Source organism: Podarcis filfolensis (genome assembly GCF_964270895.1).
Source record: "Podarcis filfolensis genome assembly, chromosome: 11".
Lineage (NCBI taxonomy): Eukaryota > Metazoa > Chordata > Lepidosauria > Squamata > Lacertidae > Podarcis > Podarcis filfolensis.
The window spans coordinates 32,877,525-32,903,133 of NC_139613.1; the positions used below are offsets into that span (position 1 = coordinate 32,877,525).

Here is a 25,609-nt window from a genome sequence, read left to right on the forward strand (position 1 = left end):
TCTATATACTTTGGAGGATTATTAGCCTATGAAAGGAGGAGACTTATGTTGGTCGTGAATCAAAGGAAATCTCTGGAATATGTGATTATCTTTAATATACAGGGTGTCACATCACATTTATCCCAGTCAAGTTGAGGCTTGTTTCAGAATGAATGGGGTGAATAGTGGACTTCTGGGATATTAGAGGGATATTAGCATTTTAAAAAAACCACCACCCTGAATTTTGTGTTGGATTGGAGAGCAGGAAAATTATTTCAAAGTTCCTTCCATTTTCTTTTTCTCCCACACCCATGATATATATCAAATTAACCATCATTTTATATTATAGTTATGACTAAGAATATGTATTAATTTGCAGGATAGGCCACTGAGATATTCGTGTGAATAATATCTATCTATCATCTATTAATCTATCATCTATCTATCCATTCATTTAGATTATACAGTTAGGCCAAGACTTGCCTAGGACCAAGTCTTTACTCCTAATATGTAATTACAATATGGCTTACTTCAGTACATGTGTACAGGATTGCAGTGTTAAATAGTCTTCAATGTATTCTTCAATGAGTGGCTTGGTTTGCACTCAAGCAAAGCTTTGAAATACATGGCCATTGCTATTGAGGAGCTTTGTCAAGGTCCCTGTTGTCCCTAATTGGACAGCCCTTCAAACTGACAACTCTTTCATATGCAGAACTGTCCCCCAACAGAGGACTGTCATTTAGAGGATACATGTCATCCTGCATCTGGGAGAAGAAGAAGATGATGATATTTATACCCCACCCATCTGGCTGGGTTTCCCCAGCCACTCTGGGCGGCTTCCAACAGAATATTAAAAACATAATAAAAGGTCAAACATTAAAAAAATTCCCTAAACAGATGACCCTTCAAGCATCCTGGTACCAAACCCATTCAGGATTGTAAAAGTAATGACTTTAAAAGCACTTTGAATTGTGCTCAGAAAGTGGAAGTCTGTGCTGCTCACATGTAGAGGCTACACATGAGCAGGGTGAATGGCAATGAGAACACCAAACTCTGCCCTCTGCTCATTCTCCATGAATTCTGGAGGGTGAAGTCTGAAGCAGGGAACCTCTTCTACACGTGGAAGCTCACAGCATGATTGAGAACCTCAAAACAAAATACAGCTCCCATAAGTCTTCGGGGGGAAGTTTTGGACTGTTTAAAGTGGTATGTCAGCATCCATCTGTCTCAAGAGATAATAGAGTGCACCTCCAGGGGTGAAATCAAACCACTGTGTTTGAAGCACTGAAATGACCTCCCTGGGGTGCAAGCTCGGGCACTGTGTATGGAGGTCCTGGGCTACCCATATTACAGGACCTGCCTCTCAAGCCTCATTGATATGGTCCAAAGAAAGCAGAGCAAAATGCTCAGCACCAGCATGGCTGCAGGAGTTGGCAGAAGGAGGAGTACAAGACACTATCCAACCGTCTTAGGGGCTCCACTTCAGATTTGTGTATGTTTTATTCCTTAACCTTTTCTTCTCCTGAAGATATCTCACAAGGCGATGGAGGTTTAGGACAAGAGTTTTCCTACTCCTAGATGGACTACCTTCCTAGACTGATGAGCCCCATCTGACCCTCACTTCCCTCTACAGCACATGCAGAAGCTGCCTTCTTGACTGTTGGACCCACTATTGGTCTTGTCTGCTCAATCCACTGGAGCCTATCTTTGCATGCAGGCCAAGTCCCAAACTCACTGAGGATTTGAGACCCATCAGCTACCCTCACCTGGTTTAGCAGGCCCATCAAAGCAGTCTCCCAAGGTGTGGTCACTGTTGCATGCAGACAGGTTCTGGGAGCTACAGGTGAGAGCTGAGTGCAGGGTGGGGGTCAAAGGTGGACAGACTACCCCAGAAGGAGCACAATGTGTCCCCCACCAGAAGTACTACCCCTCCCCTAACACCCCAGTGGTATGATACTGCTTTAAATGCATAATGAAGATGGGGCCTTAGTTTCATGGTTCTAGGGTTCTTATGCTTACAGAAAGGCTAGAAGACTTGCCATGTACCCTCCCCCCATGTTTTGTCAATGTATGAACATGTTCAAGTGAAGCCCCACTGCTATCCTGCCCCACTTCAGCTTATCTTATTTCCAGGACACCCATTTTTGGTGTTTGATAGCAAAATGATAACAAATGACTGGTGCTAGTTGCAAAACAAATGCAGCGGAAGAAATACCCTGATGAAAATCCTGTATGGTGATCCTAACCTTTTACCTAGGAAAAAAAAGCTTGAAATTCCAGTCTTTTATGATCTCATTGGCCAGCTGACAACTGAACATCAAAGGTCTTTCAATAATTCTTCATCTCATTTTAAGCTTCTCACAAATGAAGGAAATAATGGAAAAGTTAAAGATGAAAAAAAAAAAGTAGTATGAATTTGGGTCCACTCCTGTGAATAGTTACTTAGTTCAATGATCACTAGCCAGATTCTTTTGCTAAAAGAGATGTATACTATTCCCACCTGCCTCTCTTCTGATATAAAAACCACCAGCAAATTCCACATCCTGTTCTAAGATCTGCTTCTGTCGTAAGGGTTTGTTTGTTGTTCCCTGTGTGATGAGCAGCAGTGCTAGTCTCTGGAGACAATGTTCCTCCAAACTCGTAAGATTATCTTGTGAAGAAATTATCCTGGTTGCCTGCTAAGATTCCTGGAAGCTAAAGACAAAGAGAACTAGTTTCATAGTGGGATATTAGTTTTTGACTTTGATTATGCCTGAGGAATGCTACTTTAAATTAGTCTCATGCACCTTCACCTGAAGCCCAAAGTTCTGATGGCGAAGGACCATGCTATGCTTAAACAGAGGTGTTTGGAAAACATGCAGATCTCCATATGTTGCTAGATTTTATTTCTCATAATTTCTGATTTAGCCATGCTGGCTGGGAGTTGGAGTCCAACACCATCAGGAGGGCCACATGCTCTCCTTCACATATTCTGATTCACCCTGGGGCTCTGATCCAGGAGCCCCCATTCAGGTTGAAGTTCCCTGGATATAGTCTAAATTACTTTAGGGGTGGTGATAATGTTAATTACGTCGTCGTCATCTTCTTCTTCTTCTTCTTCTTCTTCTTCTTCTTCTTCTTCTTCTTCTATCCAAATTAAACATACAGCCCTGATTGATAGTGTGCAGGCAAGGGCCAGTTCCTCTGCAATGAAGCCACTTGCAAAGAAACACTCTGGATTGATGCCTCTGTTGAACAGCTGTTGTGCAGAGGCATCAATCCTGTGTGGTGCTGCTTTGCAAGTGGCTTTCCTTGAGCGGAGGTGTTAATCCTGTGAGGCAGGCAAGGCATCAGGCAGGAAGGAGTCAGACAGTTGGAGGCTCTTCCCTTCTCCAAGGAAGACACAACCAGTGGTACGTCTTGGCCTTTTTACGGGATGCCTGCCTCACCTACCTGCCTTGTGCCCTTCCCTTCTTACATCATCAGATCCCTCGTGCTCATCCAACCCACAGCAATCTATCTCAGACGAGGCCTGAATCTCTTTGAATAGACCCAGTTTGTCTCAGGATTTGGGCCTTGGCCAAATCCAGTGCACACCTCTACATCACACTTTATGGTGTTAATTGAAGACACTATCCAACCAAAGTGGTACTTGGACACTTGAAGGCCACACGTGCTGTCAACTTCAGTCCTGGCTTCTCCTGCCTCTGTTCTTCGTCTTCACTGCAGGATCAGCTTAGGTTGCATATGAGGCCACAGAGGCAGCTTCCTCTTCTGGCTTTGCCCCCACACGGTACGCCTTTGTTTTGGGATGAAATGATAAAGTGGGCAGCTGCTTAGCAAATGCACCCAAAATTTCTGAAATCACATTGCAGGACTTCTGGCAAGTAAACGTTCTGTCCATTATGCTTCAATGGATAATGGCTGACAACATCAGTCACTCATTCTTAATCACTGCACATTTAATTTATTGCAGATTAATTAAGGTCAGCTTTCTAAAGTATGTAAATACAACCTTCTGATTTTTCACTCACATCTCTGCTTCGTTCACCAGTAAAGCAGGTGTGTGTCTGTGGAGTATTACTTTAATAGTAAAGGCAGAAATAGAAAAAAGTAGCCTGTTGAAAACTGCCTCTTAAAGGCATAGACAAATAAATCATATCTGTGATTTGTCCCTATTCTTACTTTAGGCTGCACTCCTAATCCCACTTACCTGGGGGAGTAAACCCAACTGAATTTAATAGCTCTCAAACATGGTTCGGCTTAGGGTTCTCAGGCCACCTTCTTGTCCCTCTTACCATTTCCCTTCCTCTGCTACCCAAATATTCTAAATTTATTTGTGTGCTTTGCATAATTTATTCTGAGAATACGTTTGGTGTTTCTGTAGTGCCAAATTCTGATACTCTTGGCACCATTATGAAAATGATGCCGTTACGATTTGAGTAGAATTGATTTGAAAAGAGACATCTGCTTCTATTAAATATTTCTCATCTTTCATCAACATTTCATTAGAAGCTTTTTCCAAGCAGCTGTCATAGCAGGGCCTTTAAGATTTGGTCTTTTGATAGTGTCCTAGCTCAGATAGAGGAACTGCAAAGATAAGAAAGTTGGGGTGATTGGATTGAATTGTGACAGCAGAGAAACTGTTTTTTTCGTTGCTATGCAATTTCCCCAGAAGAGCAGGGATATCATTTACACTTAAGACAAATTCATTTGAAGGCAGTGAATGACACAAGATGGATCTGCTAATGACAGAGTCGAACTTCAATTAAGCAAACAACAAAAGCACAGATATCAGTGATGATTGAAAGACGCTTACCAAACTGAATGGGTTTGTACTGTTCCAGACAGAGCATATTTTGTTTTGTTTTCATCTTTTTTCATGTTCTCTTGTTGTCTGTTGATTCAGAATCCACAATTCTTCAGTCACCTATCCTGGATTTTGATTGTGGCAGTTCAGACTGTGAAAAGGTACCGCAAGAGGAAATATTGAGAACACAATGCTGACAAACATGCTTAGTGATTATGTTGATCGAGTCTCATCACTCTGTTCATAACCTGGTTAAACAAGAGTGATTCGTGAGCCGATGGGGGTACACTGGATCCATGGGGCTTCCACAGATGATGCAAAGACTGCAAGCCTGCGTATTCTTACCTGGGAATAAGCCCCACTGAATGCAAGCATAGGTGCCAACTCCCTGGGGCCCTGGGTGCCTGAACACCCACAAAATTCCCCATGAAGAGGCTGGGCACCCACAAATTTCAGCGCCAGGGCCATGCATGCTGCATGGCACCTACAGCCCCAGGCACCCAAAGTCAGGGGGCCAAATTGGTGCTCCTGAATGCAAGCATACTTATGTCTGCGTAAGCAACTGTAGGATTGTGCTTGTAAGCTGCAATCTTACTCACACTTAACTGGGGTTAGGACTACTGAACTTCACAGAGATGGCTTCCCGGGGATTACTGGAATACATGAACACTTTAAAACTGCAATTCTGAACACATGTACTAGGGAGCAGCCTTACTGAACATAGGGGGCTTACTGAATCTCTTTCTTTTCCCTTTTCTCTCTTATGCATATTAAAACAAACATGCCAGTTTCACTGATACAAGAGTTACACTGCAATCAAACATCCATTTACCTGGAGCAAACCCCATTGAACTCAATGTGACTTACTTCTGAGTAAGAATAGACAGAATTGCACTGTTCATGTGGAAAGCAACTGTTTGTAAGAATGAAGCCTCAAAAGATTGTTAATCTGGTAAACACATGTTTCCTTGCGTTAAGGAAGCTACAGTTTTAAAGATGTGTCAGCTGCTGATTTATTTCTTCCTTTTTTGACAGCAGGGGGAAACAGGCTCTTTTTAAGGAAAGCTCTTTTTCTAGTGGTGATGCCACTAGAAAGGTGCACTGGAAAACTCTGGGACTTGTATTTCTGAAAGTCCAAATGCTCTTAACATCTTAACATACATATATAACATGGGTTGAAGTCAGAGGGGAAATGCAGATAGATTGATTGTCTGTTGTGAAAAGCTGCCAAAAGAGCTGTGTTCAAATCCCCAAGCAGCAAGGAGCCTGAAGGCAATTCAACCATTTCCCAGCATCATTATCCAATCTGTAAAATAGGAATACCAATGGTCCATGCTATGGGATTTATTTTGAGGGCAAACAACAACAAAAATGCCAGGTCTCCACCCCCCACCCCCCGCAGCAGATGTGACCTACTTGAGAAGAAAAAATAAAAGCACTCACACATTATAGATACCATCCACAGCAAATCATATCCACCATGTCATGATGTACACATAAACACATGTTACTCCATATTTGTTTGTTTTTCATTTTTACATTTATATCTCACCTTTCCTCCAAGGAGCAAAAGGTGTAGCTGGCATCAATCATGACAGGAGGATCACATGATCTGTAATCTCCCCATTTTGTTTTGTGATATGATCCGTTGTTTCCTGATGCAATATTTTGGGACTTCAGAAAACGATGAAAATAGTTCTCGGTCCCATCCACTCTTTCAGCAAATCACAGAGCTATAAAGTTGTCTGGTGCAATTCACTCAGATTGCCTGTATCTGCTCCATACTAGAATCGCAAGGGCATTCTGTAGGGCAGGGGTAGCAGAGCTGTGCTTTGGAGACACTGGAAAAACCCCAGCTCTGATTTAATGCTGCAAATCTGAATTTTGTGCATACTAGAATTCTTTCTTTCTCTGTGTGTGTCTCTTTTACCATTCTCAAATAAATTTCAACCTTTTTATGAAACAACATTCAAAAGGCAAAAATATTCCACAGAATTATTGGGTGCGGGCAGGGAGACCATGACTATCTAAAGTGATATCATAGCACTTTAAATGTATGGTGTGGGTGTGGCCAGAGTACAACTAAATTAGCATTACTCACCTTAACTCCCCCACCCAGATGTTCACATCAGCATGATTTCAATTTAGTAATTTTGTTTATGTGCACACTAGAGGGCACTAAAGAGGGGGAATGTCCTCGCCCTTATGCAAAGACTAGAGATGAATTAGGAACAGATTAAGGACCCAAATCAGTGTGAAGCTGGCTTGAGAAACACCATATCAAACAGTAGTATCTTATAGCAAAGTGAAGGGGACAACTGCATTTGAACTGATGTCACGTGAACATGGATTAAAAACCCAGCACTGGAAATGCAGTGAGTGCACAGTAAATGGGAATGTGAACACAGCCCAGTTTGTGGATCAGGGCACCAATGGTTAACACCTGCTGTGGAAACTAATAAGTCTCAATCAGGAAGTAGATAGATGGATGGCATCCTCTGAGACTGACACCAACCTAACTCTGCCAACAAGTGCTCAGAATAACAATTGACCTTCCACTTTCAAGTACTGACAGACAGTTTAAGGATCAATGAGATATAATCAAAACTTCAGATAATTTGCATCCTTAATGCACAAGGCAGCTTATTAGTGAAAAAGCTCATTTGTTAGAGCTCTGAAAGACCCAGCTGATCTGGCATTGATGTATATGGTGCAGGAAGCTCAGTTAATACACAAGAGGACAGTGACCAATGTGACATCTTGTTCATATCTGCCTGGTACAATTCCCAGTGTGAGTAGAAAGGCCATGGAACATTCCAGAAAAGTTGACTTGGTGCTGCCTCTTTCACCCTCTGAATAGGAGCGTATTTCCAATGAACAGAACATCTGTGGGAACAACCCACCATGTGGCAAAGACAAGGTATAGGCTTTTAATGAAGATGGGGGGAATCAGTCTTTAATTATTCCAGGTTTTACTCTTCAGACCTACATGAGGACACTCCCATATGAACTTGCTAGAAGTGTGCATTGTTTCTATCTGAAATGTAAGGTGTGAATGGTAACAGGGTGCTTTTTACTTACCTGGGTTGGGTTGCAATGTTAACAGGACTAGCTAAGTCAAAGCTGAAGACCCCCCCCCCACCACCACAAAAATTTCATGTTGCTTAGTCAACCTGATGTGCTTGGAAGTGCTTCTACTTTACTAACAGTATCATCGGATACATCCCTTTGGAAACTACTTGAGTAATTCTCAGAAAATTCTAACAACAGCAACAACATTCACTATACTTTGCACTAAACTCATAAATAGAAGTTATGCATCATGGTAACACAAATTCTACACAAATTCTGCAATCTGTATAATTAAGGGAATGCAAATATGATTATTTTACATAGTTTATTTTGCATCTGTTCATCATAGGTAGAGGCAAAAAAAAAGAGTGTTTTGTTTAAGACCTAGTCCTTTATCATTGGCAAACCTGCTAAGTGCAAACACATACAGCTGGCTGATTTCTGAGATTTCTACAGATATTGTGCACATGCTTGCATTCAAACCTTACCAGCTTAAAGACTAGAAACACAATCCTTTTAAACAAAAAGCTAAAACTCTCAGGATAGTGAATTTTATGTGTAATAAAACCAGCAATGTTTTGCCTGAGTTCCACCCCACCCCCCCTTGTATGGCACAACTGCAGAATTAAATAATTCTCAAAGGCTTTGCTTATATTAGTTTCCTTCAGTCAAATTTTATACAAGGCATATATGTACAAAACAGTCAAGTAAATAAATGGGGGAAAATTAGAAACTAGAACTGAAAACATTCAGGACTAGTAAGGAGAGCATTATATTTTGCCATGACAGTTTATAACTGACCTTGGAGTCACCATACTCAAAGGAAAATCATTCAGAAAGAAGCTGGAACGTGAAGCTGTAGAGTTAGAGTTCATTAGCAAATTTGATACTTCCCCCTCTTGGGTAGAAAAGGCATTATGAATGGTTTTCTCACTGTGGACAGTAATTGTCCCCATGTGGTGTTAATGCTATCTTTCTAGCTACATAGACTGAACACTAATTGACATGAGTTGGGTGCCCCATATGCCCTCTGGCCACAGTGGGAGTGGGGCCCACCTATGTCTGAATGAGTCACAAAGCATCTATATTCTTAGACTTTTATAATGCTGGGATACCTAATTCTGATTATACCATATGCTGTTATCTCTTGCACTTCCTCTGCTTTAAGTTTCATGACACAGAACTGTTTTTCATCGACTGCATCCATACTTACATACGTACCTACAAATTTTCCATACTGCTACAAGCATCTGACAAAATAGACTGTGGTTTAGGCTATGAAAGCTCATGCCATAGTCCTAAACACTCTTTCTAGGAAACAAGCCTCTTTGAATATAGTGAGATTTACTGCTGAGTAAATGCATTTGCTTTCTGCTGTTTGCCTGTAGCTCCTCAGTTGTTGTTGGACTACAACTCCAATCATCTCTGATCATTGGCCATGCTGACTGGGGTTGATGTAGGCTGTTGTCCAACAACATCTAGAGGACCATTCCTACTTTACAGTACCACACAATTATTTGATAACACCCCCCAGACATTTAAAGCGCATTACATTCCTCCTGTGAGTCCTATGAACTGTAGTTTGTCAAGATGCTGGGAACTGTAGGTCTGTGAGGTGTAATCTACAGTTCCCAGTATTCTTTGGGGGATGTAATGTATGGTGTGTGTGCAACCTTTGGTTGTACCTGTTTTTCTTCACATGAAGATTTTACTTTGAAATAAAGTTGAAAATGACAGGCAACGAACAGGAAGAACACCATGTAATAATACAGTAAAACCACTTATTAAGAGAAAATAAGTGAAAATAAAAGCCTCTAATTTCAGTCTTAATATATGGTGGGTGGGCTTATAGGACACTTATAGTAAAGCAACTTGAGGAAAGGCTTGCTAACCATTGTGGGAGTTTGGATGTTTAAGTTGTGGAGGTGACTCATAGTCAGAAAAAATAAGCATCCATATTTGACTGGAATGTGAACAGAAGCATGAGGGTCTTTCAAACAAAAGATTAAGAAAACCAAGGTACCATAAAGGAAAGCTCATTTTCAACATCAACTTTTAAAAAATTGGAATTCATTGCTTGCTGTGCTTACAGAGAAAGTTTACACATAATCATGGTCTCCCAAATTTTATCAATCTACTGTTTTTTATAAGATTGCTTGGAAGATTTCCAGTTGCATGCTATACATGATTTTAGCTCAATAAGCAATTGCTTTAGAAGATCTTTTTTTTTCCTGGAATCCAGGGTCACTAGTTTCAAAGCCATGATTAAGCATAGCTTTGGTCCCTGCTGGCTAGAGAAATTCCTGGTAGAGATCAGCAGCTTCAACACAGAATTCCTACACTGCTGAATGTTTCTCTTTGCTGTTTCTCCATCACCGGTGATAACATCTGATGCACAGCAGCAATAATAATAGTATTCTGTCCCAGGTGACGGTCTCAGTCAGATGTGCTTCAGCTCAAGCAGAAAGTTCTGGATGAGAGTTTGGGTTTCAGGAGGGCAAGCAAAGTAAGGCAGTTTTCAGGAATGCAAAACAAAAAAAAAGTTCATTTTCAAGTTCCAATTAGCACCCTGGATAGCTCCCTATTAACACTCAGGCTAGATTAGAGAATCATTTGACCAGATGCAGCTTCAGTCTCAAAGAACCCCAGACTGAGACTTAAACAGGACTTCAGTCCAGTGTGGGAAGTTAGTTCTGTTCTTCTAGAGACACCACTTCCTATAAAAGTGGCCTTGCCTGCTTCAGCAACTGTTGACTCACAATATAAGGAAGACTGTCCTCAGAGGTAATCAGAGTGATCTCATCAAGCTGTGACACAGGTTCCTGAAAATGAGAGCCTTCTGGGAAAGCAGAGTTATCCAGCACCAAATCTGAGGACTCTTTTCCCACTAGCTGTAGAGTCTCATCCCCCTGAAGTGGGAAAATCTGGCCCCGGACTCAAGCTCTTTTTCACTTGTTTCTGTTTCATTTTTCACTTAGTGTTTCCTCTAATTTCCTCAGCCTCAAGCCCATTTCAGCTGTTCTCCTTGTCAGAATTGAAACACATAATGGAGTGGATTTGAGGTTATATCTGCCAACATTGCCCCCCCCCCCGGCCTTCATATATGGAGGCAAAAAGCATACATCTAAATCAGGGTCACTAGCCTGGCACCTCTGGATGCCAGTGTGCCTTCTTATGCAACCTGCAAAAGTATTTAACAAATAGTTCCTTAAAAAGCTACAATGCGCGTGCAACTGTTTGCTATTCCTGCCCAGTTCCTGTTTACACTGACTTGGCCTCCTCCTCTGAAGTTCTCATTCCAACATGCCTACATTTCAGCAAATGCCAGAACTGAACACCCATTCTCCCATCTGCTTTTAACAAAGGAGAGGTACCAGGAGCAAAGGCAGTGGTGGCTGTTATAGGTACCTTTTCCCACTGGCAGGGGGGTATGTTTGCATCATTTTGTGTGCCTGCCTCTTCTTTTTTATTGTTGCTCTTTTAGATGCTGCAGCCATTTTATGTTGTGCCTACCCCCAGCAGCCATTTTGTATTATGCTGCACAACCCACACCAGCCATTTTGTGACTGACAAATGTGCCCACCCATTTTTGCATGCATTTCAAGAACAGTACAAAAGCAGTACAATTGCCTGGATCTAAATAAGGAAATATGCATGGGCTCAAATAGTCATGTGCTGGATCAGAGGACATGTGCATAATTCAGATGTGCACCTAAAGCTTCATTCCAATGGTACTTGGTACCGGTACTTGGTACAACGGTACAAAAGATTGGTAACCCAAATGTCTGGGTTAGTATTTTGGGTTGCATGGCTTATTTTATGTGGCCATTTTATTCAGTTAGCAATTTATTGCAAAGTCTGAAGCACCAGCTCATCAAGGTACACTAGACAAAAAATCCAGAAATTTGTATTAAAACAAGGAACTTTTTATTTTTACTGCAGACTCAATAGCAGATCATTTGATATGCAGAAAAATGATCTTGTCAGTGGAATGTACACCCAACAATTTATTCTGGGAATAAAAATGGCTTAAGTATGCACATGTGTTTGGCTTGTAGGATTACTTAGGACTATCAAAAATGGCTACATTGGTCATGTCAATCCATTAGAAGTTTTATAGATAGATGATAGATAGATAGATAGACAGACAACTATGTAACACTGTATTGTGAAGTAGCTTAATTCATTTCATTTAGTGTGAAGAATTTGTGGGGCGGGGGTGGCCTTTTCCTTTAACACTGTTAGAAAGCAAAATTTTGGAAAAGTGGATTGAATCTGAAGTCACTAATGATTGGATTTTTCTCTGTAATGGAAAAATATACATTGTACTTGACCTCATCCCGCCCTCTAACTTTAATAAAATTCTGGTCATAGGTAGTATGGCGCAGAAGAAACCAAACACACATTTTCTTTACACTAGCTTCTGGTATATTGATGGCTCTGGTATGAAATCTATTTATTATATTTGACTCTCAGGCACTATACTTCCTTTCTAGGAATTAGCCTCTGAGGCATCTACACAGAGATGTAGCACCATTTTCCTTATGGGCCTTGGTGTTTAGCATTTGGTCATAGACAACCTGCTAATCTGAGCATTTTGTAGCACACCTCTAGATGCCACATAAAGCAGTGAAGGCTACACCTTTGGAGCAGGTGATCCTGCGCATGTAAAAGCAGAAGGCAATGTGTTTTGTTCTCAGTAAAGTGGTACACTATGAATTCCTAAGAGAGAAACACAGCTGCTCTCCAATTGCACATGAGAGCATAATAAAAAGCATATTCTCATATGGTGGACTAGCTTGTAAAATCAAAGGGTGTGGGTGTGTGTGAGAGAGCATTACATAGGCTGAGCCTACACATACTAAACATTCTCCCAGCTCTCCTTGTTGTAATCTTTTATTGTTTGTCTTTCCAATTTCCAGCCTATCTAGGAAACAGAGATTTTCTATGTTTGTTTACAAGCGTGTGTTCTGTGTGTATGCGTGCACACACACACACGTATGTATGTTGGGCAGGGTTGAAGGATGGAACAGAGAAAGAATTGGGAGTGACTGCTGAATTAATGAAATTGTATATGATAGTGCAGACTTGGCACACATTTGGGATTTGTAACTTTCCCCCCAGACTTTCCAGCATAAAAAAGAAAGAATTCCTAATGGTCACATTTGTCATTGAGAATTTAAGGGATTCCCCCCCTCCTTCTTACTTAAAAAAAAAAAAAAAGCACACACACCACAGAGACCAGATCAAATAGTAGGTTTTCAGTTCTGGAAATCACAGACGCTGGAGAGCCAATTAACCACAACTCCCATCTCTTGGCCCTAGTTTAATGTCTTTATTGCCCATTCAGATTTCTTTCCCTTGCACAATCCGGAGAGATGGTGTAATCGGGCTAATTTTGGGACAGTTATCGTGCTAATATAGTCTTTACAATTACGCGGCAGAGCAGGTGCCAAGGCCGCATGGCTGTGCATTGCCAAGGTGCAAAACAAATTCAGCGTTCAATCAACCTGAGAGAAAAAGGACAATTCTCATTTGCATAAACATGTAGCCACGGAAACTGAAGGCACAGAGGTATAAGGAAAAGAGACCTATTTTACATGATGTGCATAGAATATTTGACAGTTTAGATTGGAGGCGTCATTGATGTGCGTAGGAATGGTACAGTTGGTTGCCATGGATATGGTTTTCCCTACTGGCAGCGCAAAGATTGGCAGGGATGGATACAGGAGGGGGGGGGGGGAAGACACACATACACATACAAATGCCTAAACCACTGCAACTCTCTGGCAGACTCATTCTTTTCTTTTGTTGAGAAGCTATGTATCCTTTCTATGCTAATGACAGCTCATCTAGTATGCTGTGTAATCTAGCAACACTGATATTTCTATAATAAATCATTTATGTGTAATGTGTATTTATATAGTGCATGAACATATATAAAGTATAATTTCATACATACATATTTTCATAAAGCGGTGACATAGACAGAAATAGGAAGTGAGCTGTAGATGCATAATATATAAGGAAACATACTTATATTTAGTTTAATTTGTTTCCCTGATTTGACATAGACTAGAAACACCCCCAGGTGTGTTTTTAATGTAATTTATTATTAGTATTATTTTTTCAAAAAATAAAATAAAATCATGCACATGCTAACATAAGCAGCATTCTACAACTCACTCTGCAGCTCATTTACGCTGGAGCAATCTTATTAAAATTGAAGGGTTTACAGAGGGGTAAAGAAATTGTCAACTCAATGCCTAACATTCAGGGTAAATATAATCCTGTAGAATGCTTCCATTTAAGGAAGAACTTTTAAGGTTGGTTTAATAGTATAGAGTAAATCAAAATTGAGAGATGGTTTCTCTGATTTCACTCCAGTATATGGATTTAGGCATATGCTTTTTCTTTAAAATGAAAAGTCAGGTGGAAACCTTACAGCTATTCACTTCATTAAAATGAATATGGATTTAAAATCCTGATCTGCAGCCCAATTAAGCACTGGGTCTGGATATAAGCTGATTGAGTCCATTTGAACTCAGTGGAACTAAACAATTTAAAAATAAACATATTCCTATATATTTTTAAAGCTTACACCTTACTTTTTCCCACAGTTATGTTCTTAAAATAAGTGTGTGTTAATATTAACATGTCCCAGTTTCCAAACGGAAGGTCAATAAGCCACAAAAACGGTGGCACAATACCAAGCAAGCACCTTGCATGACAAATTCAGCACTCATTTGTCATTCATTATAAAATGTAAAACAAACAAAATAAGTAGCTGACCTCGAGACATCTACATGCATCTGATTTGGCATCTATAGTCACAGCATGATGATCATTCGTGCCCCAAAGAATTTGCTAGATTTGTCGTTTGGCATGGATGGCAACCCACTAGTTGCAGGTGATTTGTTGTGTGTGACTAGAGATGAATTAGGAGCAGAGGACATTTGTTAAAATGACTAAGACTGTGGGCGTAACCCTTCTTCCCTGGTGGTAAACTCCATTAAGGTCAACAGGATGTACTTCTGAGTTAACAGGGTTTGGAACGCAGCCTAAAGAAATAACACAACATGGTAGAAAGGAAAAAAGAAAAAGGGGTCATGGGGCAGATGTATTTGAAATCTCAACAGAGTACATCCTTTTCATATGAGAAGAGATGTCCTTGTAGTTTTTCAAGGCCTTTATGTTAAACAGGGTCATTTCTTTCACAAATGCAGTGGCTGAGACTGGAGCTCTTTCAACTATTCTTTGTATGAAAGTGGAGTTAGCAGAATTCCACTTCATCACAAGCATTCTTTTAGCAAATATTGCAATTCCCTTCTTGATATTAGCTGATAGAACCAGGTTATCCAGAGCTTCTAGTGTGCACAACACTTCAGGACTTGGGAAGAAGACATTCATGGCTTGGCAGTAGTGAAATATGTATGATTGTATGTGAACCTGGTCCAAGATGGTTCCAAGTGCTTTGGAAAGGCAGCTTCCCAGTGTTTGACTAAGCCCACAGTTGTTCTCTCATTGATCTGATTATGTCTTCTGACCCGCATGAAGCTCTTGGATCTGGAGGTTGGGCTGTTGGCCTCACCTCCTGTAATGGAGGTGAGTAAGATTATACCTCGCCCATGCTGTAGAGCAGCATTTCCCAAACTTGGGTCTCTTGCTGTTTTTGAATTACAGTTCCCATCATGCCTGACCACTGTTCCTGCTAGCTGAGGATGATGGGAACTGTAGTCCAAAAACAGCTGAAGACCCAAGTGTGGGGAAACCCTGTTATAGAAGATAAAAATATCATTATGATATTATTAAGTCCTATCTTAAATGACAAATACAGGAAGTCTTGGTGTGGGGAACTTTTGGTCTTCCAGATATGGTTGAATTACAGCTCCTTTTATCCCTGGCCATTGGCCATGCTTCCTAGGGCTGATGGGTCTTCTGCGACATCAGGAAGGACAAAGGTTCCCTACTCCTTTCTTAGTGTTTACTCTTTATACAGTTGTGAACTCTGTTCTTGTTGTTTTAGGTAAATAAGGTGCATTAAATATATTTCCCCTAGGTTTTCCCTTCTGTTTCGCAAACTCTTCTGTGCCAGAATGTCCAAGGGAAGGCCACTTCTGTTTGGACTCTGTCCCGTGCTGTAACTTGCACAGGATTAAAAGACCAGGGTGAGTGTGGGAATGCATGTGCAACTAATAATAGTAATAATAATAATAATAATAATAATAATAATAATATGCCTCAATAAGCCAGTATGCTATAACCAAATACTTAATTCTGTAGAAACATAGCATGGACGTTCCCACAGTGTTGGATAACCACCTCCAATATTTCAAGCTGTGAGCATAATTCTTAGCATTCAGAAAAAGAAATTCTGCAAAAATCTGGTACTTGTGGACAAGCATATGCTTGCCTGAATTGCAGCGAAATGTTGGCATATATTATCATGCAGAGTTCCTTGAATATAATTCATTTTGAAGCCATCATAAATATGAAGTGACTTGTTGAAAATCCGTCATTGGACATTCATTTAAAAACCATGAGCAACCTTTGTTGAGTTCAGAGGCCTGGGGCTCTTAGAATCAAGAACCTGGACTGAGGCTATGTTTGTTAATGAAGAGGTCTGTTTTATTTCCTTGCTCATAGTTACATACAGACCAGTGTTCTTCCTTCCAGAATTCCCTGTAAGTCCAGGAGTGATCATTGACTAGGGCCTAGTAATTCTGAAATCCTGGTCTAGATCACGGAATGGATCTGCCGTATGCCTTACAGCCTTTTTCTTCCATTTCCATTACTGACTATACACTTGAATTTCTCAAGGCTTCTACTGGTATTATTCAAATGCCCTATTATCCCACTCCTGCCATGGTCCAAGTCACACACAGCCCTGGCATGATACAATTGGCAGGGTAAGGGAGTGATACTTGGGGGTTCGCACCTATCCTCAATGTGCGTAGATCTTCTTGAAGATGGGAGGTTGCCTTATACTGAGTCAGACCAATGGTGTGAGTAGAAGCAACTCTCTAGCCCTACTTTTGAGATCCTTTTAATTACAAATGGCAGCAACTGAATCTGGGGACTTGCACATCTGCTCTACCACTGAGTTGTAGGTCTTGAATGTGCACCGGAGCCTATCCTCCTCACACATATTTATGCCTGTATGCTCCAGTTCATGTTCAAAATCCTAGGCATCGTGGAAGAGGATTTGAAAGCCCAAGGCTCTTCCTTTGCTTTTGCATCCCAACACATGTAAAACTCACATCAGGGGTAGCCCAGCATGGTGGCTTCCAGATGTGTTGAGCCCCAGCTCCCTCCAGAACTCTTGTGCCGAGTTTGGCAATGATATCTCAAGAGCCATCTGGACACATAGAGAAGAAACAAATGAGCAAACCATTTTCAAAATATTCAGTAAATGGCAATCTTTCTCATTGGTTACACAGACCCGAATATCTGTAACTGAGACCATTGTTGCCAACACCAGCATATTATGGATTACTTGTCCCTCTGGTTGGACTCCTGGCACAATCATTAATATATTTCCTTTCAAAACAAGCATTTAGTAGATTACACTACGAGACCATCAAGGAATGGGGTCTTAAACACACACAAACACGCACACGCACACACACACAGAGAGAGAGAGAGAGAGAGGGAGGGAGGGAGAGAGATTTCTGTTTCATCCTGGCATAGCTGAAAATTTATATATTTCAGATTTTCAAAATGTCAAATGTGTCACTTTGTGACTGGCACTGAATTGTGTCACTGTGGATGAGTCAACCTGCATGCCCCAATATGAACTTCTCCTTATCCATGCCTCTAGATTGGATCACCAATCATTTTCAATTTGAACTCTGTGCTAGTGTTGCTTCACCACAGTGCATCCATTTTAATATTGTTTTGTAATTCTGCTGTGATGCCTCTAATATGTTTATCTCTATCTTTAATTTTACTTATAGATGCATGATACAATTTACAGCTGAATAGGATGACTTTTTTAAAAAAACAACACCTCCCATCAAGATAAATTTTTAAAAATCAAATTTTATACAGACTGCAACTTCCAGATTTGCAAGTGAACTCAATTTCCATCCTTTCAGCAGGATCCCAAGTAGTTTAACTGCTATCATTTAATGAAAATCTGATCTGGTTCTATACTGTTCTTTAAAAAATATAAACCATACTGTACTGTGAAAGGAACCCCAGTTCTGGAGTTTTTCCTCACAGGGTTGTTGTGATGATAAAACTGAGAGGAGGAATCCACACATGTTTCCTTCAGTTTCTTGGAGGAAAGGCAGGAAAGAAATGTAATAAATAAACTCATCTATCCACAGATTTCTGTGATCTTTACAGAATGCAACTATCATGATGGTATCTGATTATCTTTGTACATATATCACTTTTACAAATTACAAATAGGGCTGTGAAAGCAACACTATTTTCCTATTCCCAATTTAGCAATCCTGTTCAAGCCAACCCAAACTGCTAAGGCCCTGCCTCACTCTGCTCCAGGCCTGATCCAAGCTACAAACTGAATTGAGGGCCTTGCATAGTTCTAATATTTAAATTCTAATTAAACAATAGGTATGGGGAAGGGGAATTTTCATGCAGAAAATGCTATACAGTTATTAAACATAGAGGAACCCTTTCTGCTTTTCCCCCTGACTCCCCATCCCCACTGAAAGCTGTTTGGTCAGGACTGGCCAAAGACATTCTTCTGCCTGAAGGAAAGGACAAAATGATGCCCTTTCTATTTCATGTGAAAAAGCTGAGTGGCCTGCCAGCTGAATCTAACTTCAGCACTGACAACAGGACAGCATTCTCCAATGTACCTGAAGGCAGCAATCCTCCTTAGGAGGTGCAGAGCAGGCCGCGTGGCACACACAAACCTGCCCACCAACACTCCCCCACTGCTCTTCACCCCTAATCATCTTCTGTCTAAGGCAGTAGCCTCAGTCTGCCTAATGATAGGGGCGACCCTGACTGTGATACATGTTTTCCCACAATAAAAACTAAACAAGGCACACAGGTGTGCACCTTTTGAAATCAGTAGATTTAAATGTGCTTAGCTCTTTTGTGCCTGTTCATGTTCAGCTACCAGCCTATAAATGCAACTTAAGCAGAATTGAAATGGGAGGGACCTTTAAAAATTCAAAGGCTGGCATTATGTTTTAGTCAAGTGTTTCCAAAAAAGAAAAGAAAAAGGCTGTGATAAAATGGTCAGTCTTTAAGGTGCTTCCAGCCACCAGTTCTCTAAAACCAGATTTCTGCTTCCTAAATTGTTAATACATTTCACAGGCCAAATAGTTTTGAAGTTTTCTTATTGCTTTATCTCCACATAAAGTCACACTAGTGTGTCCTCACCCCAATGATCACGTGAAAAGGGTTTCTCATACATACTACAGCTGTTTGCATTGGTGAATCACGGAATTGTACATCATCTAGTCCACTGCACTGAGTTTCTTCAAACTCTATAATCCAAAGCAGGATCCCTAAATCTTTAACATTTCTGACAAATTTAATGAATGGAATCAGTGAAAAATAACATCTTACTGTCCATGTTATAGTTTAGCACAGGCAGACAACAGGAAGGAAAATGTGACACTGCTTGCCAGAAGTGTTTCTATGAAAAGGAATAAAAGAAAATAAAGAAAAATGACCTGTACTGAGTCAGTGTGTTGTTCCCTCTAGCTCAAAATCGGTGATATCGACTGGCAACGACTCTCCAGTGTCATCAGGGATCAGACGCAGCATCACACAATTTCAGGGGCAAATCACTGCTATGTCATAACTAAACATAACTATTAAGGGTTAAGGGTGGCATTCAACAAAAGCCCCATTTACACTATACATTAAAAGCAGTACCATACTACTTTAAACAGTTATGACTTCCCCAAAGAATCCTGGGAACTGCTGTCTGTTAAGGATGCTGAGAATTGTTAGGAGACAACTATTCTCCTCACAGACCTATGCTTGCCAATTCCTCTTCCCAGTGAACTCTGGGAATTGGTGCTCTTGGAGGCAGAATAGCGACTCTCAGCACCATTAGCAAACTACAGTTCCCATAATTTTTTAGGAGACGTCATGGCTACTAAAACTGGTATGATACTGCTTTAAATGTATTGTGCACATGGGAGCCGAAGTTTTACTTTGAGTAGACCTTTTGAAACTAATGGAACTAATTTAGTCAATTTTAGTGGGTCTGCTCTGAGGAAAACTTAATTGACTACCAGTGAAAGTTCTGTACTAAAATATGGGAGAGACTCCCCCCCCCCTAAAAAAAGAAACTTAACTCTGAAATGCATGCAAAAAGCATGTTGCATATGGGCCACTCAAGTAATGTATAACAGGTGATATGATCTATTCTGAAAGATATACAAACGTTAAGTAATATGGAATGGAGATTTCTCAGTGTTGCCGTGCTCATAGCAAGAGATCATTTTTCTATGATGCTACATGATATTTCTCATCCAAAATGGGAGAATGGGTGCATGAATGATGGACAGGTAAGTAAAAGTGTGAAAAACCCACAAGATGACCCAGGAAGTGGTTTTCCCATCAATGAAAGAACTGAAGTCTCCAAGATAATTCACCCAGACAAACCATCAAGGAAGCATAAAATGAGTCACTCTGTTTTTCACATTTCTTTGCATTATAACACTTTCCTGAGCTTTGCTGCGTTGATTTTATGTGTAACTTACGACATGGACAAGAGCCAGAATCCTTCAGAGTTATTGCAGGGAACAAGTCTTAATCCACTTAATTTCCCACTGTTATCTCTTTCTACAGCTTTGCAGTTCCAGTTTTTGCACCGTTTCAGGAGACATTTTTTCCACTCATTTCTTGTGCGCAAATTGCACGACATAAATATTCTGCACTTACTTCGCTGCAAAATCCAACTCTTACAAATGGATGTGGCTGCAGTGCATTGCAAACCTGTATCCACTGCCTGAAAGTTTCCCAGTGCTTGTGGGAATCCCCTGGGATCAAACTATTGTGCATATTCTCACCAGAGTGGGAAAGAAAAAATATAGTGGATTTTACCCAGATAAGTAGTTGTTTTCATTTCGTGTACTAATTTGATCACTGAGATGAAAAGCCACATTCAAGATTATTTGGGGGAAGCTATGACTGTATCATTACCACTTAAATGTACAGTGGTACCTCAGGTTACAGACGCTTCAGGTTACAGACCCTTCAGGTTACAGACTCTGCTAACCCAGAAATAATACCTCATGTTAAGAACTTTGCTTCAGGATGAGAACAGAAATCAAGTTCTGGTGGCACGGCAGCAGCAGGAGGCCCCATTAGCTAAAGTGGTACCTCAGGTTAAGAACAGTTTCAGGTTAAGAACGGACCTTCAGAATGAATTAAGTTCTTAACCCGAGGTACCACTGTATAGTGCAGATGTGGCCTGTATCCAAAATCAATGGCATGAGAGTTTCTGCATTGATGTGACCAATGGAAGGGTTATAAAGCTGAAGTCATCAGGGAGAAAGTCAGTTTTGGTCAAGCAGGTTCCAGAATCCACAGAGTTTTTTTAAAAAAATGCACAGATGCAAACATCCCTTACACCAGATATCCAGAGGGGGGTAGCCAGGGTAGCCTATTGTAGCCAAAAGCGTAAGGGATCTTGTGGCTTTTTAAAGACTAGTGCATTTATTGTGGCATCTGCTTCCATGGATGGTGCTCCACTTTATCATAGAAGAATGGACTTCCACTTCATATGACAAAATGATTGATCTGTGGAAGTGAACTCTAGTCCACAAAAACCAGAGGCAGTATTATTCTGAATACCAGTTGCAGGAGGGGAAAGTGTTCTCGTACTTCAATCTTGTTTGCAGGTTTCTCACAGATATCTGAATGACCACTGTGAGAAGAGGATGTTGGACTAGATGGGTCATTGGCCTGATCCAGCAGGTTCTTCTTAAGCTTTATGTTAAAGTCCTTATGGTGCCACAAGACCCATTATTGTTCACACCAGATCCATTGTGTCCTGATAAGTCCTAAATTTCAAACCAAACTAACATGCGCTAGCTGATTTTTGTAGCATTCAGCACTGACATCAGGCAGGAGAGAACAATGAGTGAGGCAGCTTAATCCACACAACCCTCTCCCGTGCCTTTTGATTGTAAGATTTCTACTCATCCACTGCACCAAGAGTTAGTATTTCTCATTACTGTTCTTCAGATTACTGTGCTTCTAATCATTTGCGTTTTAAGCCAATGAGGAGGAGAGAGGGAATGATTAGGTTCACAATACAATCTACCCCTTCATAATTTGTAGGAAATTGAGAGCAAAACATTAAAAATTGAGTGCTGCTCAATAATTCATAATTCCTCAAAAGTGAAATCCACCACTGAAATTCAAAGGCTTTACTCATCTCTAGTAACAGCAGTGATGGGACTGGAGGAGCTCCAGGCCAAATTTACCAACAGTGGATGACAAATTATATTTTCCAGTTTCATCGCTGGAGAAGGATTGCTGAGAGACACAGAGAGACACTTCCGGGGAAGGGCTGAAAAAGCTGCCCTAGAGACACCTCTCTATTAGACCTCAAAGGCTCACTTTAAGTGGCATTTGCACTATAATCCCAAACTGGGCATTTAAACAAGGGCAGCAAGCTTTAACTGATTAATCCATATGATTTATTGATTTAAGCACTTTGGTGGAATTGTAAGTTTTTCCACAATCAGTTGGTTGAGCAATTTCCAATGCATGTGAGGGTCTCCCTTCCTCAGTCCAAGCTCTCTGTGGATGGAAGGACAGCAACTAAGCAAACAGGATGGCAGGAGGATGCTGGTGTAGCAATATGGCTTCAACACTTGGGCCAACACCTATTTCTCTTCTCTTCCCACCTCTAGGAAAAGCTGCAGCCAGAACAGAGTCTTTCCTCTCTCTCCTTTTTGCAAGATTACTTGTATCACAGGAGATATGGAGAAGCTCTACAGGTTGGGAGTTGGAGGTATGGTTTTTCAGTGGTTCTACTCCACCACCAGCACCACTTACAGAGTCTGATATTGGGGGGGGGGTATTGTGACCTTGCAACACAACTAGGGGGCATGTCACTATTCTGCCTCCTATGCTGTTGCTATAGACATATGAGGCCATCAGGCACCTTCACCAGGGGATTTGGGGCATAGTGTCACCAGTAAGCAGACAACACCCAACCTGGCCCTCTGAAACAGATGAGGCTGTGGCAGTGCTTCAAGATAGTAAGGGACTGGATGAAGCTGAATCCTGACAGTTTTTGAAGTTTTGGGGTCAGTGGCCTGTTCTAGATGGGGCCTAACCCCCCCCTTAAGGAGCAGGTTCAAAACCCAGTGGTCTTCCTTTATCTATCATTGTCAGTGGAAGCCAAGTGGCTTAGGTGGCTAGGAGAGCCTTTGAGCAGCTCTGCCTAGTTTACCAGCTACAGTTATTCCAAGAGAGAGAGAGAGAGAGAGAGAGAGAGAGAGAGAGAGAGAGAGAGAGAGAGTCTAGTTGCATGTTATGGTATCGTAATATCTTAATTACTGTAATGTTTTAAAGACCATCTGGAAACTTCAGTATGTGCAGAATGCTACTGCTAGGATGCTGTCTGAATTATCTGTGAAAAATCATGGTACACCTATTTTGTGTGGTCTGCACTGGATATTTTATGTGTCACCAGGCCACAATTAAGATGTTAATGTTGACAAAGCACTCAACAACTTGGGACTTCATTATCCATTGGCGTGTCTTTTGCTTTACCAAGTAACATGGGTTCTAAAATGGGCAGAAGAGACCCTTCTTGTTGTCCTGTTGGTGAGAATGGTTCACAGTACACTAACATGGGATTGGGCTCCTTTTCAGAAGTGGTGCCCCCAGAATGAAATTCAATCTCCCTAGAAGCTCAGCTGGTCTCTACATTGATGGTCCTCTGGTGCCAAGTCAAAACAGACTTCTTCAACCAGGCTATCGGTGGTGCTGATTGCACTCTCCAAGGTTCTGCAGTTGGGGGAGTAATATGTCTGCTGCTGTATCTATATATAGTTAAATCTCTATTTGTTGCTACTTTTTCTTGTTCTGAAGTTTAGATTGCTATTTCAATGATAGGTTATATTTTTAATCTGTATTTTGTTGACTTGTTTGTAAACCACATGGAGATTCATTTGTGAAAGGTGGTAAAGAAGTGCAACAAATAGATAAGTAAACCTTGTTCTGATTGTAAACTCCTATGCTGGTGTCACAACTTGTTGAAGTTGACACACTTGGGAAAAGCTTGCACTGAAATCTACAAAGCTGATTTTTAAGTAAATGGCCGTGTTTATATGGCAAGCCCTTTGTGTACATGTCCCCATTTTTTTATTAGTGCACACACACATACAGCCATACACACGTACAGCACCATCTGAGATCACTGGTTCCTCTGGCTCACTTAAACCTTTTAATCTTCCCTAGCCCTCCTGTCTGTGTCATAAACTGAGGGTGCCTGGGATTGAATTTAGCACCTTTAATACAAAAACCTGGTGCACAGTCACAGTGCTACAGTTCCTTTGCCCAGTGGAAATGTGTCCATATGGGGGGGGGGTGTCCTTCTTGGGGGACAAATGGGGAAGCCATGCTTACACTATAAAGACAATGCGTCAAAGATTAGGGAGGAATCTTCATTTTGCATTCCAGTCTCCTCCTTGCAGTTTGTCCACAAATAGCTCCTGGGTAAGACAAAATATAATGTGACGATATGGGCATTAATCGGTTTCAGTTTAAAACATCTTTGAAATGGGCTAAAAACTATGATTGCTCCAGATAATGTTTCCTTTTCAAGCATTTTTTTGCCACACATATTTTTGTCTGAAGAGCTGAGAGAAATAAAATGATATACTGTATTATATCACCTTGGTGGACTAGGTGCACAATTGATAATAGTTATACTGTTTCCGAATGCATAACCTCATACAGTTACAGCAGTTAGCGGCACTAAATTTTCCTTAAATGAATGTCCTTTGACATAACATAGTAATCAATGGGATGGATGGTCTTTTTTCGCCCTTTACTGTCCCCCCCACTTCTGTTCACATTATCCTGCAACTATTTGCAAAGTTCTCAAAATATGTTGATTTTGTATTGTCCATATAGTGATGCCAGCATCTTATTATGGACATGTGGCTCATTAGTTGGCAGTTCACTGTGTAGTCAATATAACCCCCCCTGCCCCAATGTTTTGCTTGAATTCATTGTCTGGGAAGTGTATTTGTATTCCACACTGCGTAAAAATAATTCCCAGGGTTAGAATTCTGCTCCTAATAATAATTTCAAATTCACCGTTTCTAAAATTTACTAATATGTGATTTAAATAAAATTGCAGTGTATCTTCTTCCCCAATGATTAATTTTATTCAGAGAGCTTTTCTATCATAATCTCCCCCTGATATTTACAAGGAGAAAGGAAGGAAGAAAGAAAGAAAGAAAGAGAGAGAGAGAGAGAGAGAGAGAGAGAGAGAGAGAGAGAGAGAGAGAGAGAAAACATAAGGTGATGATTCTACAGAATTAAATGCATCTGCTTATAATCTGAACAAATATCCTGGAATTGTTACTTTGCAACATCAGATGCCCCGTTGCTGAATCACTTTGCACCAGATAGCCATTCCTTTGTGGATGTATCTGCATTTAGACGTGCGTGTAAGGCAGAACATGTTTGCTGACCGTTTCCCACTCATGGTCTGGTACTGATTTTGAGCACGCTTTGTAGGGTTTTATTTTAGTAATGTTAAAATATTGTGATAGATGGCAGCTCGTCGCCGTTAATTGC

The 25,609-nt window shown here is 40.8% G+C and overlaps 1 long non-coding RNA gene across 3 annotated transcripts in view; it reads left to right on the forward strand.

Annotated features, from left to right (window-relative positions):
• The window catches only part of LOC310745088, a 130,970-nt gene that overhangs the window by 22,957 nt on the left and 82,404 nt on the right, over positions 1-25,609 (forward strand). For 2 of the 3 annotated variants that reach the window (XR_014539918.1, XR_014539920.1), the window contains exons 2-3: positions 21,888-21,999; positions 22,702-22,802. This is a non-coding gene — a long non-coding RNA (uncharacterized lncRNA). The remainder of the gene's footprint in view (positions 1-21,887; positions 22,000-22,701; positions 22,803-25,609) is intronic. The other variant, XR_014539919.1, reaches the window with a different exon arrangement.